Genomic DNA, 12,905 nt, shown 5'->3' on the forward strand with positions numbered 1-12,905 from the left:
ACAAGGAGCAAAGATCAATTAGAGATTCCTATGATTAGCATGGAAGCAGCTTGCGTAGATGGCTGAAATAAATAATTTTTCTCCTGAACATTAAAATAAAAAGAAGGTGCTGATCAAAGAAAATGATAATTGAAGGCTTATGAGAAGTAGCTTTTTAAACACTAAGGGTCCGTTTGATTTTGTTTTCAGAAAATGTTTTCTGTAGTAAAAAATGGAAAAAACACTTCAAAAACCGTTGATTTTTCTGTTTCGTTTCAAATTGTTTTTCAAAATAGAAATAAAAATTTATGTCCATTATTGTGTCTAGAAACAGGAATAGAAAAACAAGTTTGACTTATCTTTCTGTTTCTAGAAACAAGTGGGAGGGACACAAATTTTTGAAAAATTCAATACTTCACTCGACTTACCCCAATCAATACATTGTTGAAACTTCTTGCTACTTAGAAGTGACAACTCACAGTTTTGGACTACCTTCATCCTTCTGAAGTTCATCTCCATGAAGCATATCTACAACTCCAACATCGTGCCTTAACTCGTGAGTTGCATAGCTACAACGTCGTTTCTTCACTCGTGTTTTGAACCTGAGATCACCCCCTACTGCACCTATTGAAAATGTTTCTGCAAATAGAAAAATCAAACACCTTTTTGTAATTCCAAAAATCATTTCTTAACACAGAAATGATTTTTTCCGTTTTTGCGGTTTCTATGTAGAAACAAAATCAAAAGAGAAGTAGCTTGCCAAACTATCTACAAATTAGTGTTTGGATTAAAATCAAAATTAAAAAAAAAATGTTGCTGCCCAGGATCGAACTGGGGACCTTTAGTGTGTAAGACTAACGTGATAACCACTACACCACAGCAACTGACACATTAAAATAGTTAACATTTATTATTCTATTATAACCATTTTGATGCACACCCAATATAAAACTATACATAATATATAATATAATTTAATAATACAGTATTTATAATTTATTCGAACAATGCTCTAACACCAGGGAGCCAATATGAAGCAAAACATGAATGGTGAATGAGTAATTACTCTCATGCCATTTGGTCTTGGTCTGCCCCTTGCCAACCCGACCATGAATAGAAAACTGTAGCAAAAGCTGAAGATGCCAACCATTCATAAAGAAAGTGGAAACTGGAGCCCATGATGCAGACAAGAATTGCCACCCACATAGACTCTATCGATATCACCACATATAAACCCGAAACAAAGGCAATCATAGCTGCGTTGAGTGCGATAACAACTAACGTTACACTAGCAGCGATCCTTGCTCTTACAAAAGCCATTTCACTTGTGAAAGCTCTTACGAGGAGAAGCAGTACAACCATGGAGCAACACAAGGCAAATGTATCTCACAAAAAGGTGGAGTATTAGAGCTGGCTTGTGTATCAGTGATGGATAATCCACATCGGAGTCATCAGCCTTGTAACCTCCCGGAATTGTAAAAGCTGCCGGAAAAGTTATTGTAGCAAGGAGTGCCGCCACCACTCATAGAGTGTTGCTCACTTCTTTCAGATCAGCAATGTGAGCAATTCTGTTGATGCTGTTTAGTCCACATCCTCTGAAGTCACTATAATAGTGCAGTGAAGATCTGAAAGGTTGAGAGCACCCTGGGTGTGTAGAAAGGGACATTAGAGGCTCTAAGAGAACTCAACCCCGAAGTGCTTTTCTTCTTTTCAACCTTTTCCAGATCAATATCTGCAAAATACCAGTGAGGAATCAAGTAGTCATGTTTGATTCTAGGGCAGCTAACATCAAGAAATGTTTTAAAACTCGAATCAATCTCAACTGATACCAATTTGACAGTGATGACTGGGTGGGGCTGGGGACGACAGGGAAGTATGTGGTGTTAGGAAAAAGGAATTATTATATTGATTATCATTTAATATCTTATCAATAATGATAAGATTGGTTTTGTGAGTGTTTGACTCAAAGTAGGAAATCATTATTCCAAAATTGAGTTTATCTATAACTCTAACTAATAGGGATTTTGGTTGGAGATATACATGGACTCAAAAAACTAAAGCTATATAGGATTCTAATTCTCTCCTCTTTTATATAGTCGTGCTCCTCTCCCTCTCTTTGAGGCACTAAATCTCTACATTAGTAATTGAGTGGGAATTAAGGTTTTGTAAAAACTCTAACGATTGAGGAGGAGCTTGGACTCAAAGGGAACGCAAAATTATACGTGTGAGAAGGACTCACTGTGAAGGGCTAAGATCGCGTGGAGGCTCTGCAATTGTGGAGTTTCAAGTAATGATCTAAACCCTTCCATTAATGATTATTGGAATGTCTGACCCTATCAGTAGGATGATCCAAATCGTTTCCAGACCTTCATGTGGTAGAGCCGGGGCAGTGGGGAATAGGATGTAGGGGAGAGATTAGGGTGTTGCCACGGCAGGGGCAGAGTGAGAGGGTGTAGGCGTTCTTTAGAGAAAGAAAGAAGAAAAAAGATTGGGTCCACTTCTGAAACGTAAATAAATCACCATGGGAGTTCAATTAAAAAAAAAAAAAATCAAAATGAGACATTTCTGAAAAGAGGGGTAATTTAGGTATTTTAAAATATTAGGTGAGAAAGAGCATAGGAGTTTATTTTTTAGGAGGAATCAGATGTGAAAGTCTAAATAGGAGAGTTTAAGTAAATATAAGGTAAATATAAGGGATTGAAAGGTGAATCCAGTGCATAGAACACTGGTTACAGCCTTTGCCTGTAAAGTAGGCGCCAGGAGTATGGAAGGTCTAAGGATCGACCCTTGTCATATGCATCCCCCCCTTCCCCTATAGTATTTTACCCAAAAGAAGAAAAACTAAAAACAAAGTTTTCCTCCACCATGGATGGAAGAAAAGTACATCTCTATCAATTCTAGGTTCATAAAGGCTCTATCCCCTATAATATGAAGTCTATATTACCCTTCCACTGTACTCTAGTACTCTATGCACACCATCGGATACCCTCCTCCATCAAGAGATTCTCCCTTAACGGTGGGTGAAGAAAATCAATCTTGAATTAAGGGAAAATTACGTGATTACCCATTATTGGGTTTGCTTTTACAAAAATATCCACATTATGTTTGGATCAATAGATTTACACAAAACGAGTTTGGGTATTACAAATATACCCAGAATAGTATTTGTCGTATGCCTTTTATTGTATGCCTACAAGTTGAGACGTCAATGTCTTTTTTTTTTTTTCTTAACAGACATCGTCGTCTTGGTCGACACCCATATCTCCTACGCGAAGCCAACCTGCAAGAACATCCAATGTACCCTCGACTATCTTGTCTACTCTGCCGACCCTAGAGATTACCTCTTCACTATCTCGTCTACTCTGTTGACCATTGAAATTACCTCTCGTCCACTACAGCAGCCATAGAACCATATACCAGACCCACGACAAATTACCCCTTCCCGCTGTTACTCCCCCACAAACCCACCCTTGGCCTTTAGATTGTGCAACCCCCACCCTATGGTTGACTGCGAAGGGATCCTTCTTGTGAGTGAACATGACTTTTAAAACCCTTGTGACAAGGAATAGGTTGATCACCAACACCGTTGCAAATCCAAAGATCGGGAAACCCAACTACATGAAGACCTGAAAAAAAAAAACAAAACAGGGCAGAGAGAGACAATAGGAGCAGGGAAAACTAAATCAACAGGAAAAAAAAACCATAAGTAAATCGGAGATCGCCATTTTGCCTCGTCCGTCGTAGCACCAACATCGTTCGCCTGACTGCTACAACTCTCTACTGAGGTCGCAACCCCCAACCGCGAGCCATCTTGCCTCACCTATTGCACCCTTCGCCACCATCGCCTCACCCGTCGCAAGCCTCTGTCGACGTCAGCCTCACCGCAGCCCCATCGCCTCACCCATCGGAGAGAGAGAGAGAGAGGACAAACTAGTTTATTGTAGAGGGGTTTCCATCACTATTCTTTCCTCTGGCTTCTGTCCACTTTTTCAGCTGAATCTCAAGAGCTTACATTGTAGGAAGAAGAAGAGGAAGAGATGGGTGGGGTTCTTGGTGTAAGGCCGAGTTGTATTGAAGGAAGAAGAACAAGCAGCAACAACAGAAGAAAAGGAAATGGAGGGTGGAGGTTCCTGGGGTGGGGTGGGTTGGTTTGCAGCAGGGGGTGGAGGCGATGGTGCTACAGGAAGAAGGAAAAGAGAAAGTGTCAGGTGGAGTTGCAGGAGGAAGAAAAAGAAGAAGAAGAAGAAGGGGCGGGTGGGTCTGGGGGCAAGAGGAAGAAACGACTACCTTTTGCTGGAAACGGATGTTTTAGATCCAATTAGATAAAACTAAAACAAAATTGGAAAAATTACAACTGATTGCAGAAGAATACCTGCCTAATTTGTAGGCATACGATAAAAGGCGTATGATTGATAATATTTTGGATATATTTGTAATACCAAAACTCATTTTGTGTAAATCTGTTGAACCAAACATAATGTGGATATTTTTATAAAAGTAAACCCAATAGTGGGTAATCATTTAATTTTCTCTTGAACTAATATACTAAAAACAAATAAGATATTAAAAAAATACCCCAAACAATGTTCTCTGCCCACTGGCCCTTAATCTGCCTATGATTTGGACCATTTTATCCCCATTTCCTAATAAATGGTTGCAAAATTTTTTAATTGATATGTTCACTGCATCTTTATGGCTATGTCAAGGAGTGGATCGTTAACAACCACAAGAGTGGAGCTTTAACGTCGGCCAAACAAATGCAGCTGTTAGGAACAATCAATGAGATAGAGTTGTAAATCTTTTTCAATGGAGATGAGAGAGAGAGAGAGAGAGAGAGAGAGAGAGAGAGAGAGAGAGAGAGAGTCCAAAATAGTAGGCATAGTAAGGCCAACATAAAAGTGGACACCTTTCTTTATTATTTTTATAGGAAAAAGATTCTCTAAACATGAGGCGTAGGGAACACCTACACACATTTGAATTGATTTTTTTATTTCATTTTTTTTATCTTCAAAAATTGAATAAAAAAATCCAATGTTAGTGAGCGTACTACAGCTCATGTTTAGAGAACCCATCCCTAATTTTATAATACATATCTTTGTTTTGTGTCTATAAGTTAGAGGGGAGGGTTTTCCATGCTTCTAGTGGGAAGGAATCTCTACGTATAGTAATTTTGTACCCCATTCACAATGATGAATTATGAGTCAAGACGAAGTTTGTATGCTTGCTTTTAAGAAGAATTCTGTTTTCTAGGCAAAACCAAGATGCCCATTCTTAATCCATTCCGCCAGAGGTGGGTCACTTTGTCCTTCAATGGGGTGATATCGATTTCATATTTGTTATTATCCTCCTTGTCATCTTGGAGACAATTGACCGAGTTAAAATTTTCATCATGTGTTGGAAGTGGGTTTGCCCCCACATTAGGTTGTGACTTGGTACGAACCGTGAACTCTCCTTATCCAATTAGTATTGAATAGAAAGTTAGAGTATATAGCAATTGTTTGTTGAATGTCCTTTTTGTCCATAGTAGTCGCTGGATAGTTTTTCCTTGTATCATTTAGGAAGTGGATCTGGTAATAGTCGCATGGGATTTGGGTAAGTAAGCTCTCGGCTTGGAGTTTCCGGTATACTGCTGATAGTGGCATATATACCCAAATCAGTGAATTGCCTCTTGAGCTTGTTAGAAGTGTTCCCTTCTAGGATGAAAGGTGTAGATCCGGTTCGATTGGGAACAACCGCATTAAATTCTCCTACCTTGTTACTATCCTTGGGTTGAAATGGTTTCTTACCGTTGTTTGAATGGTATCTGTATCTTGTGACACCGCTTCCCTCAAATATGGCATCATCTACTATCCAACTTTGGCTATGCCTCAAAAGTAAGGAATGACTTGAAATAACCTAGAGGGGGGTGAATAGGTTATACTAGTGGAATTTCACTATTTTCAACAAAAAGGTCACAAGTGTGACTATAAGTTAAAAGCGATGCTGAATAAATAAAATAACAACAACTACAACATAAGATTTATAGTGGTTCAACTCAATTCGAGTCTAGTCCACTCCCTACAAGAATCCTCTTATAAGGTATTCCACTAGTTTTTCCTTTCAGTACAGTAGGTAGGGAAGAAACCTTTACAATCTTTTTACGGATAAGATTATCTTTACAAATCTCCTTTTCAGGCAGAGAGACGCCTTCACAATCTCTTTTAGAGATAGAGAGAGACCTTTCTCTTTTTAGGATAAGAGTATCCTTACAATCCTAAGTACAGTCTAGAATTGTAAAAACAGAAAATAAGAAATAGTGGAATAAGAGGAATACCTCAAGTGTGGTGCAAATGAGAATGAATAATAAATGATGAGTGATGCACCTTTTATAAAGTCCTCTCTTATGGCTTTGACTTGCACAGGAGAGAGTAGAGGACTTTGATTGAGACTTGAGCCTCTTGTTTGGGATTTGTGTAATAGAATAACTCAAGTAGAAATAAACTTCTCTAATGCTTGCAACAATGCTCTTAAAGCTCTTTCTTAATGAATAATTAATTAAGAGTGATTAGGGTATTTATAGGTGAACTTAGTGAAGCATTTTAGGCAGGGAATCAAGCTCTAACGGACATATTCTGGGTCCACCGGTCGACCACCATTGGTAGTCGGTCGACCGCCAAGAGCCATTATAGGCAAAAAAATAACTGTTGGGGCACTTCCAGGTAGGCACTGGTCGATCGGGACTTTCAGCCGGTCGACCGCCTATGGTCTCGGATAGGTCCGATCGACTGGGGCTTCCAGTCGGTCGACCGTCTATGGTCTCGGGTGGTTTCAGTCAACCGGGGCTTCCAGCCGGTCGACCGCCAACATGACATGCTCTGTTTTGACAGACTGCTATCATACTGACCAGTCATCAGTGTTTTGACCATAAATTTTTGGTCTGACTTCAGAATGATCTGCGATCAGTTGCGTTAGAATCACAACTCAATTTCCTACAGCTTCTATGAAGGATTCATCTCCTAATACTAATCTTAAGATTTCCTAAAATACCCTTGAGTCAGGTTACTGTGTGTTCCACACCACTTAGAGACTTTCCATACCTGGTCAAGACATGCTCTATGGTCATTCTAATATGATGTAATGCACATGCATGAGGTGAGTGCATATAAGTATGTGAAACTTACAAATTACATTAAAAATAACTTAATCTATCCTAGTGGTCTTCTTCTTCACTTGAATCTTCCATTCTTTGGCCCTTCATCTTCTTTCCTTCTTGTTTACTGTTTCATGTCTTTAAGCTTCATGTCTTGATTCGACCTTCAACCTTCTAAGGGTTTCTTCAAGCTAATTACACTTTATCAATCAAGTTAAAGATGTATGTTTGTTTGTTAACACCAAAACATGGCAAGGAGTGTGGACATGTTTTCCAACAATCTCCCCCTTTTTGGTGATGACAAACAAACATAGACAATAAAACCAAATACAAGAAATAATTTGACTACCTCTGTGTAAAGATCAATAGGATAATGAAATTCAGAGCCAGAAAGTAAACAAGGATAGATAAAGTCATTTCCATAAACAATTTAACATTTCCATATAAACAGTTTAAAGATAATACTATCATTGTCATTGTCAGGAGTAAGTCTTCTCCCCCTTTTGTCAACAGCAAAAAGGTAATCAAAACGACACAAAAATACTCCCCCTGAGTATGTGCCACATAGAAAAATATCATAAGTTCAACTTTCCATAAATGTCAAAAGTATATAATAATAAACGACGAAAACAAATATAAAGTTGCAAGAAGAAACATAATTCCTAAACTGCTGCATCCTCATCCTCCATGTCCGCCTCGTCATCGTCTTCTTCGTCATCCTCATCGTCCTCGTCGTTGCGGAGGAGCTTGAGAATCTCATTCTGCTTTCTTTCCATTTTTGCCAACTGGGCAAGGATGATGTTTCCAACTTTCTGAAGATCAGCAACAGTTGCATAGGCTGATGTCTCATCACTGCCTGTTTGCTGTGGCTGGCTGGGTCCAGCAGTAGTCTTTTTGGACTGTGTGGGCTACTGGGGAAGAAGATGCATTTTACGAATGGTGGAAATATTGATCTCTTGGGGAAATGGGTCAAATGATTCACCAGAAAAATCTACTTGAAAGTGGTCCATGATTTGGCAAATCATCCGTCCATAGGGTAGATTTTCCTTTTGAAGTCTATCACCATGGGTAATCATGGTTTTGAGCAGAATGTAAGGAAGGTTGATGGGTACACTTTTGCAGACACAGTAGGTAAGATAGGTATGAAATGGGGAGACTTCATCTCTATGACCACTCTTTGGGAGAATGTTGTAAGAGATGATAAGATTGACAATCCTCCCTATATCCGTAAGTTCTTTAGCCTTAATTTTGTGTGTATTAGCATATTCCTTCATAATGCTAGAGTACACACAGTCAACATCCATGAATTGTTCTATGTAGGTCTTGGGTTGGTAGTATTTGAGGTCCCCTGTCACAGAAATGTCTAAGATTTCTCCTAAAATCAGGATGTCAATGTCTATTGGAACGCCCTTAACATAGGAATGGACCAAAAGGGTGTCACCTTCACCAGAGAAGGTAAGGTTACAAAAGAACATTTTGACTAAATGGGGATAACAATGGGAGTCAAGTTTGAGAATGCTGCCCCATCCCAAAGCATTAAAAAGGTCTTTGATGTCATACCTGGACAAAGAGTCGGTATTGATGGTCCTACCTTGCTCTATGTTGCGAGAGATGTAGAGATCCCATGATTCTTGAGCAATGGTGGAAGAGAACCATGTATCTTTGTCAAAGGCCTTCCTTTTTCCCTTTTGAGCCACGGTTTTCTTGTCTCTATTTGGGCGGTGAGAGTCCATGATGATTAGAGGTGTAAGAGAGAAAGAGATGCAAGGGTTTTGGGAGATAAATAGGAATGAATCTCAAGAGTTCTAGTGTAGAAGGAAGTTCTAAGCTAGGGTTTTGGGAGATGAATAGTCGAAATAGGGTTTTAGGCCAAAAAGGATTCTAAAGTTTAAAAAAAATGGGTTAAAATTTTGATTTTAAAGAGTTCAGAATCGAATTTTCGACGGCGCCGGTCGATCGGTATATTATGGCGGTTGACCGGTATCTCTTTCGGTTAGAGGCAGTCGATTGAAAGTCATTGGCAGTCGACCGTCAAACTATTCGGTCAGTGCCGATCGACCGGTATATTGGGACGGTCGACCGGTTGAGTCCAAGAAATTTTTAGAACCTAAAAATTTATGACTATGGAAAGGATTTTTCAAGTCCGGGGCTTTAGGAAAAGAATTTTCAAAAAGAAATGTTTCTTCAGGAAAACGGGTTGCAAATGCCAAGTTCCTTCCTTAGGAAACTAAAACGCTCTTCACCAAGAGGTTTAATAAATATATCTGCGAGTTGTTTATCAGTTTCAATGAATTCTAGAGAGACATCACCATTTTGAATGGTGTCTCATAGAAAGTGGTGTTGAATATCAATGTGCTTTGCCCTTGAGTGTAAAATGGGATTTTTACTCAAGTTTATGGCACTGGTGTTATCGCACATGATTGGGCAAGATTCGAAACGCACTCCAAAGTCCTGGGGTGTTTGCTTCATCCAAAGGATTTGAGCACAACATTTACCAACTGTAACATATTTAGCTTCTGTGGTAGATAAAGCAACGGAGTTTTGTTTCTTGCTAAACCAACAGACAAGGCAAGAGCTGAGAAAGTGACAAGTACCACTGGTACTTTTTCTGTCAATATGGCAACCTATGAAGTCAGCATCTGAAAAGCTGACCAAGTCAAGGGGTTGGTTTTTGGGGTACCATAACCCAACATCACAAGTGCTTTTCAGATATTTAAAAATTCTTTTTACAACAGTGAGGTGAGATCTCTTGGGATCAGCTTGAAACCGAGCACATGCACATACACTGTACATGATGTCAGGTTTACTTGTTGTTAGATATAGAAGGCTTCCAATCATGCCTCTATATCTAGTTACATCCTCAGAAGTTCCATCCTCATCCTTGGTTAGTTTCAAGGATGAGCTCATCGGAGTGTCTGAAGATTTTTGACTGTTAATGTCAAATTTCTTTAGCAGCTCCTTGGTGCACTTGCTTTGATTTATGAAAATTCCTTTATCAGTTTGTTTTATTTGAAGTCCAAGGAAGAAATTTAACTCTCCCATCATACTCATTTCAAATTCACTGCTCATTTTGTTATTGAAATCAGTACACATTCTCTCATTGGTTGAGCCAAAAATGATATCATCTATATAGATTTGAACAATGAGTATGTCATTCTTCAGGTTCTTCACGAACAGGGTTGTGTCAATCCTCCCCCTTGAGAAGCAACTTTCTATCAAGAAAGTACTTAATCTCTCATACCAAGCTCTAGGGGCTTGTTTGAGTCCATATAGAGCTTTCTCAAGTTTATAGACATGGTTTGGAAACTTAGGGTCTTCAAAGCCGGGAGGTTGAGCTACATATACCTCTTCTTGAATGTATCCATTCAAGAAGGCACTTTTGACATCCATTTGATATAGTTTAAAGTTCTTATGGCATGCAAAAGCTAGTAACATTCTAATGGACTCCAACCTTGCTACTGGTGCATAGGTTTCATCATAGTCTATTCTCTCTTGCTAGTTATACCCTTTGGCAACTAGTCTTGCTTTGTTTCTCACTATGTTCCCATCTTCATCCAGTTTATTACGAAAGACCCACTTAGCACCAATGATGGTGTGGTGATCAGGTCTAGGGACAAGTTCTCATACCTTGCTTCTTTCAAACTGGTGAAGCTCCTCTTGCATAGCTATAATCCAATCACTGTCTTTTAGTGCTTCTTCTATGTTCTTGGGTTCGATCCTTGAGATAAATGCAGTGTGATTGCATACCTCTCGGGTTTTAGATCTAGTCTGGATTTTTTCATCTAGATCTCCTATGATGTTTTCTAAGGGATGATTCCTATGCGGAATGACTTCCTTAGGTAGTGTTTCTAATTTTTCTATGGTAACATCATTTGAATCATTAAGAGAAATATCATTAGTTTTGTTCTTAAGTTCATCAATTATAATATCATCATCATCAACAAGAGATTTATTTAAATCATTAGGTAAAGATTCATCAAATCTTACATTTATAGATTCTTCAACCATTAAAGATTTTTTATTAAAAATTCTATATGCCCTACTGTTGAGTGAGTATCCTAAGAATATTCCTTCATCAGATTTTGCACTAAATTTTCCAAGATGATTTTTGGTGTTTAAGATGAAGCATTTACATCCAAATACTCTAAAGTAGTTTACTTTTGGTTTTTTACCAAAGTATAGTTCATAAGGTGTTTTAGAAAGCAAAGGTCTAAGGATTATTCTATTTAGTACATAACATGCTGTATTTACAGCTTCAGCCCAAAAGTACTTAGGCAAAGAGTATTCATTAAGCATAGTCCTTGCAGTCTCTTGAAATGACCTGTTTTTCCTTTCAACTACTCCATTAGATTGAGGTGTTCTAGGAGCAGAGAAGTTATGGTCAATACCATACTTGTTGTAGTATAAGTCAAATTGACTTATATTGTCAAATTCTCCTCCGTGGTCACTCCTCACAGAGGTTATAGTATATCCTTTCTGATTTTGCAATCTGTTACATAGAATTGCAAATTCATCGAAGGCATCATTTTTATTTTTCAGAAAAATAGTCCAAGTGTATCTAGAGTAGTCATCAACAATTACAAAGGTGTACTTTTTACCACTCATACTAGATATGTTGATAGGTCCAAATAAGTCTAGGTGGAGTAGTTCCAATGGTTTAGAGGAAGAGACAATATTCTTCGACTTGTGGGAGACTTTGGTTTGTTTGCCTTTTTGACAGGCATCACAAAAACTATCTATTTCATACTTGATTTTAGGGAGGTTCCTCACGAGATCCTTGGATGCTATGGTTTGAATCAACTTGACATTTATATGTCCAAGTCTTCTATGCCATAATGAAGACTCACTATGGTTAGAAACCAAGCATGCATTTAAGGAACTTACTTCATCAAGTATACAAACATAAATGTTGTTTTTCCTAGATCCTTTTAGTATTAGATTATCATTTGCATCTTTGATACAATAGTGGGAGACATTGAATTCTACTTTGTATCCAATGCTACATAATTGACTTACACTTAGGAGATTATAGTTCAAAATTTTCACAAAGTAAACGTTCGAGATTGAAATACCACCAAGTTTTATTTTTCCAATACCAGTAATCTTTCCTTTGTTGTCATCTCCAAAGGAGACCCATCTTCCATCGTAGTCCCGTAAGCTTGAGAATAGGTTCTTGTTGGATGTCATGTGTTTGGAGCATCCACTGTCGATGACCCATTCAGCTTCCACCTTATTCTTCAAGCAAACCTATAATAGAAATTTAATTGTACATTGGTCCCCATAATCTCATGGGTCCATTATTATTAGTGTCAAACTTTCCGACTGGAACCCAAATGGTTTTTTACTTTTTAGGATTTTGGTTCTGCCTTTGGAATGACTTTAGGTTTCTTTGAGTCCTCTGCTTTTCATAAGATCCATTTGATATTTGTGGAGTATAGTATCTATAGAGTCCTTGGTTTTGGTATTTCCCTTGTAGTCTATAAGTCTCTCTAGGATAGTTCTTGTATCCTTGGAATTGCCTTTGGGGCCTCTCAATAGAGTACTCTCTATGAGGTTGGGTTTTTCTCTACCTAGGCATAGGTCTAGAGTTTTCTTGAGGCCTATATTGCCTTCTTAGGGGTGTGTAGTAGTAGGCATGGTTTACTCTTGATCTCTCAGTTTGAGAGTTGGGTTTCTTCCTTTTCTTGGAGTGACACTGGTTTATGGAGTGTCCTGTCTTTTTACAAAACTACATTTAATGTAGGAGGTGGATGGTTGGTTTCTTTGGTCACCCCTTCTTGGATTCCCATTTCTAGAT

The 12,905-nt window shown here is 38.5% G+C and overlaps 1 non-coding gene across 1 annotated transcript; it reads right to left on the reverse strand.

The window, feature by feature from the left end:
* Nucleotides 1–790: 790 nt before the first annotated feature.
* Nucleotides 791–863, reverse strand: TRNAV-UAC. The gene has a single exon. It is a non-coding gene; the product is annotated as a tRNA-Val (tRNA).
* Nucleotides 864–12,905: the final 12,042 nt, after the last annotated feature.

This window comes from Macadamia integrifolia, unplaced genomic scaffold (genome assembly GCF_013358625.1).
Source record: "Macadamia integrifolia cultivar HAES 741 unplaced genomic scaffold, SCU_Mint_v3 scaffold2275, whole genome shotgun sequence".
Taxonomy (NCBI): Eukaryota; Viridiplantae; Streptophyta; class Magnoliopsida; order Proteales; family Proteaceae; genus Macadamia; species Macadamia integrifolia.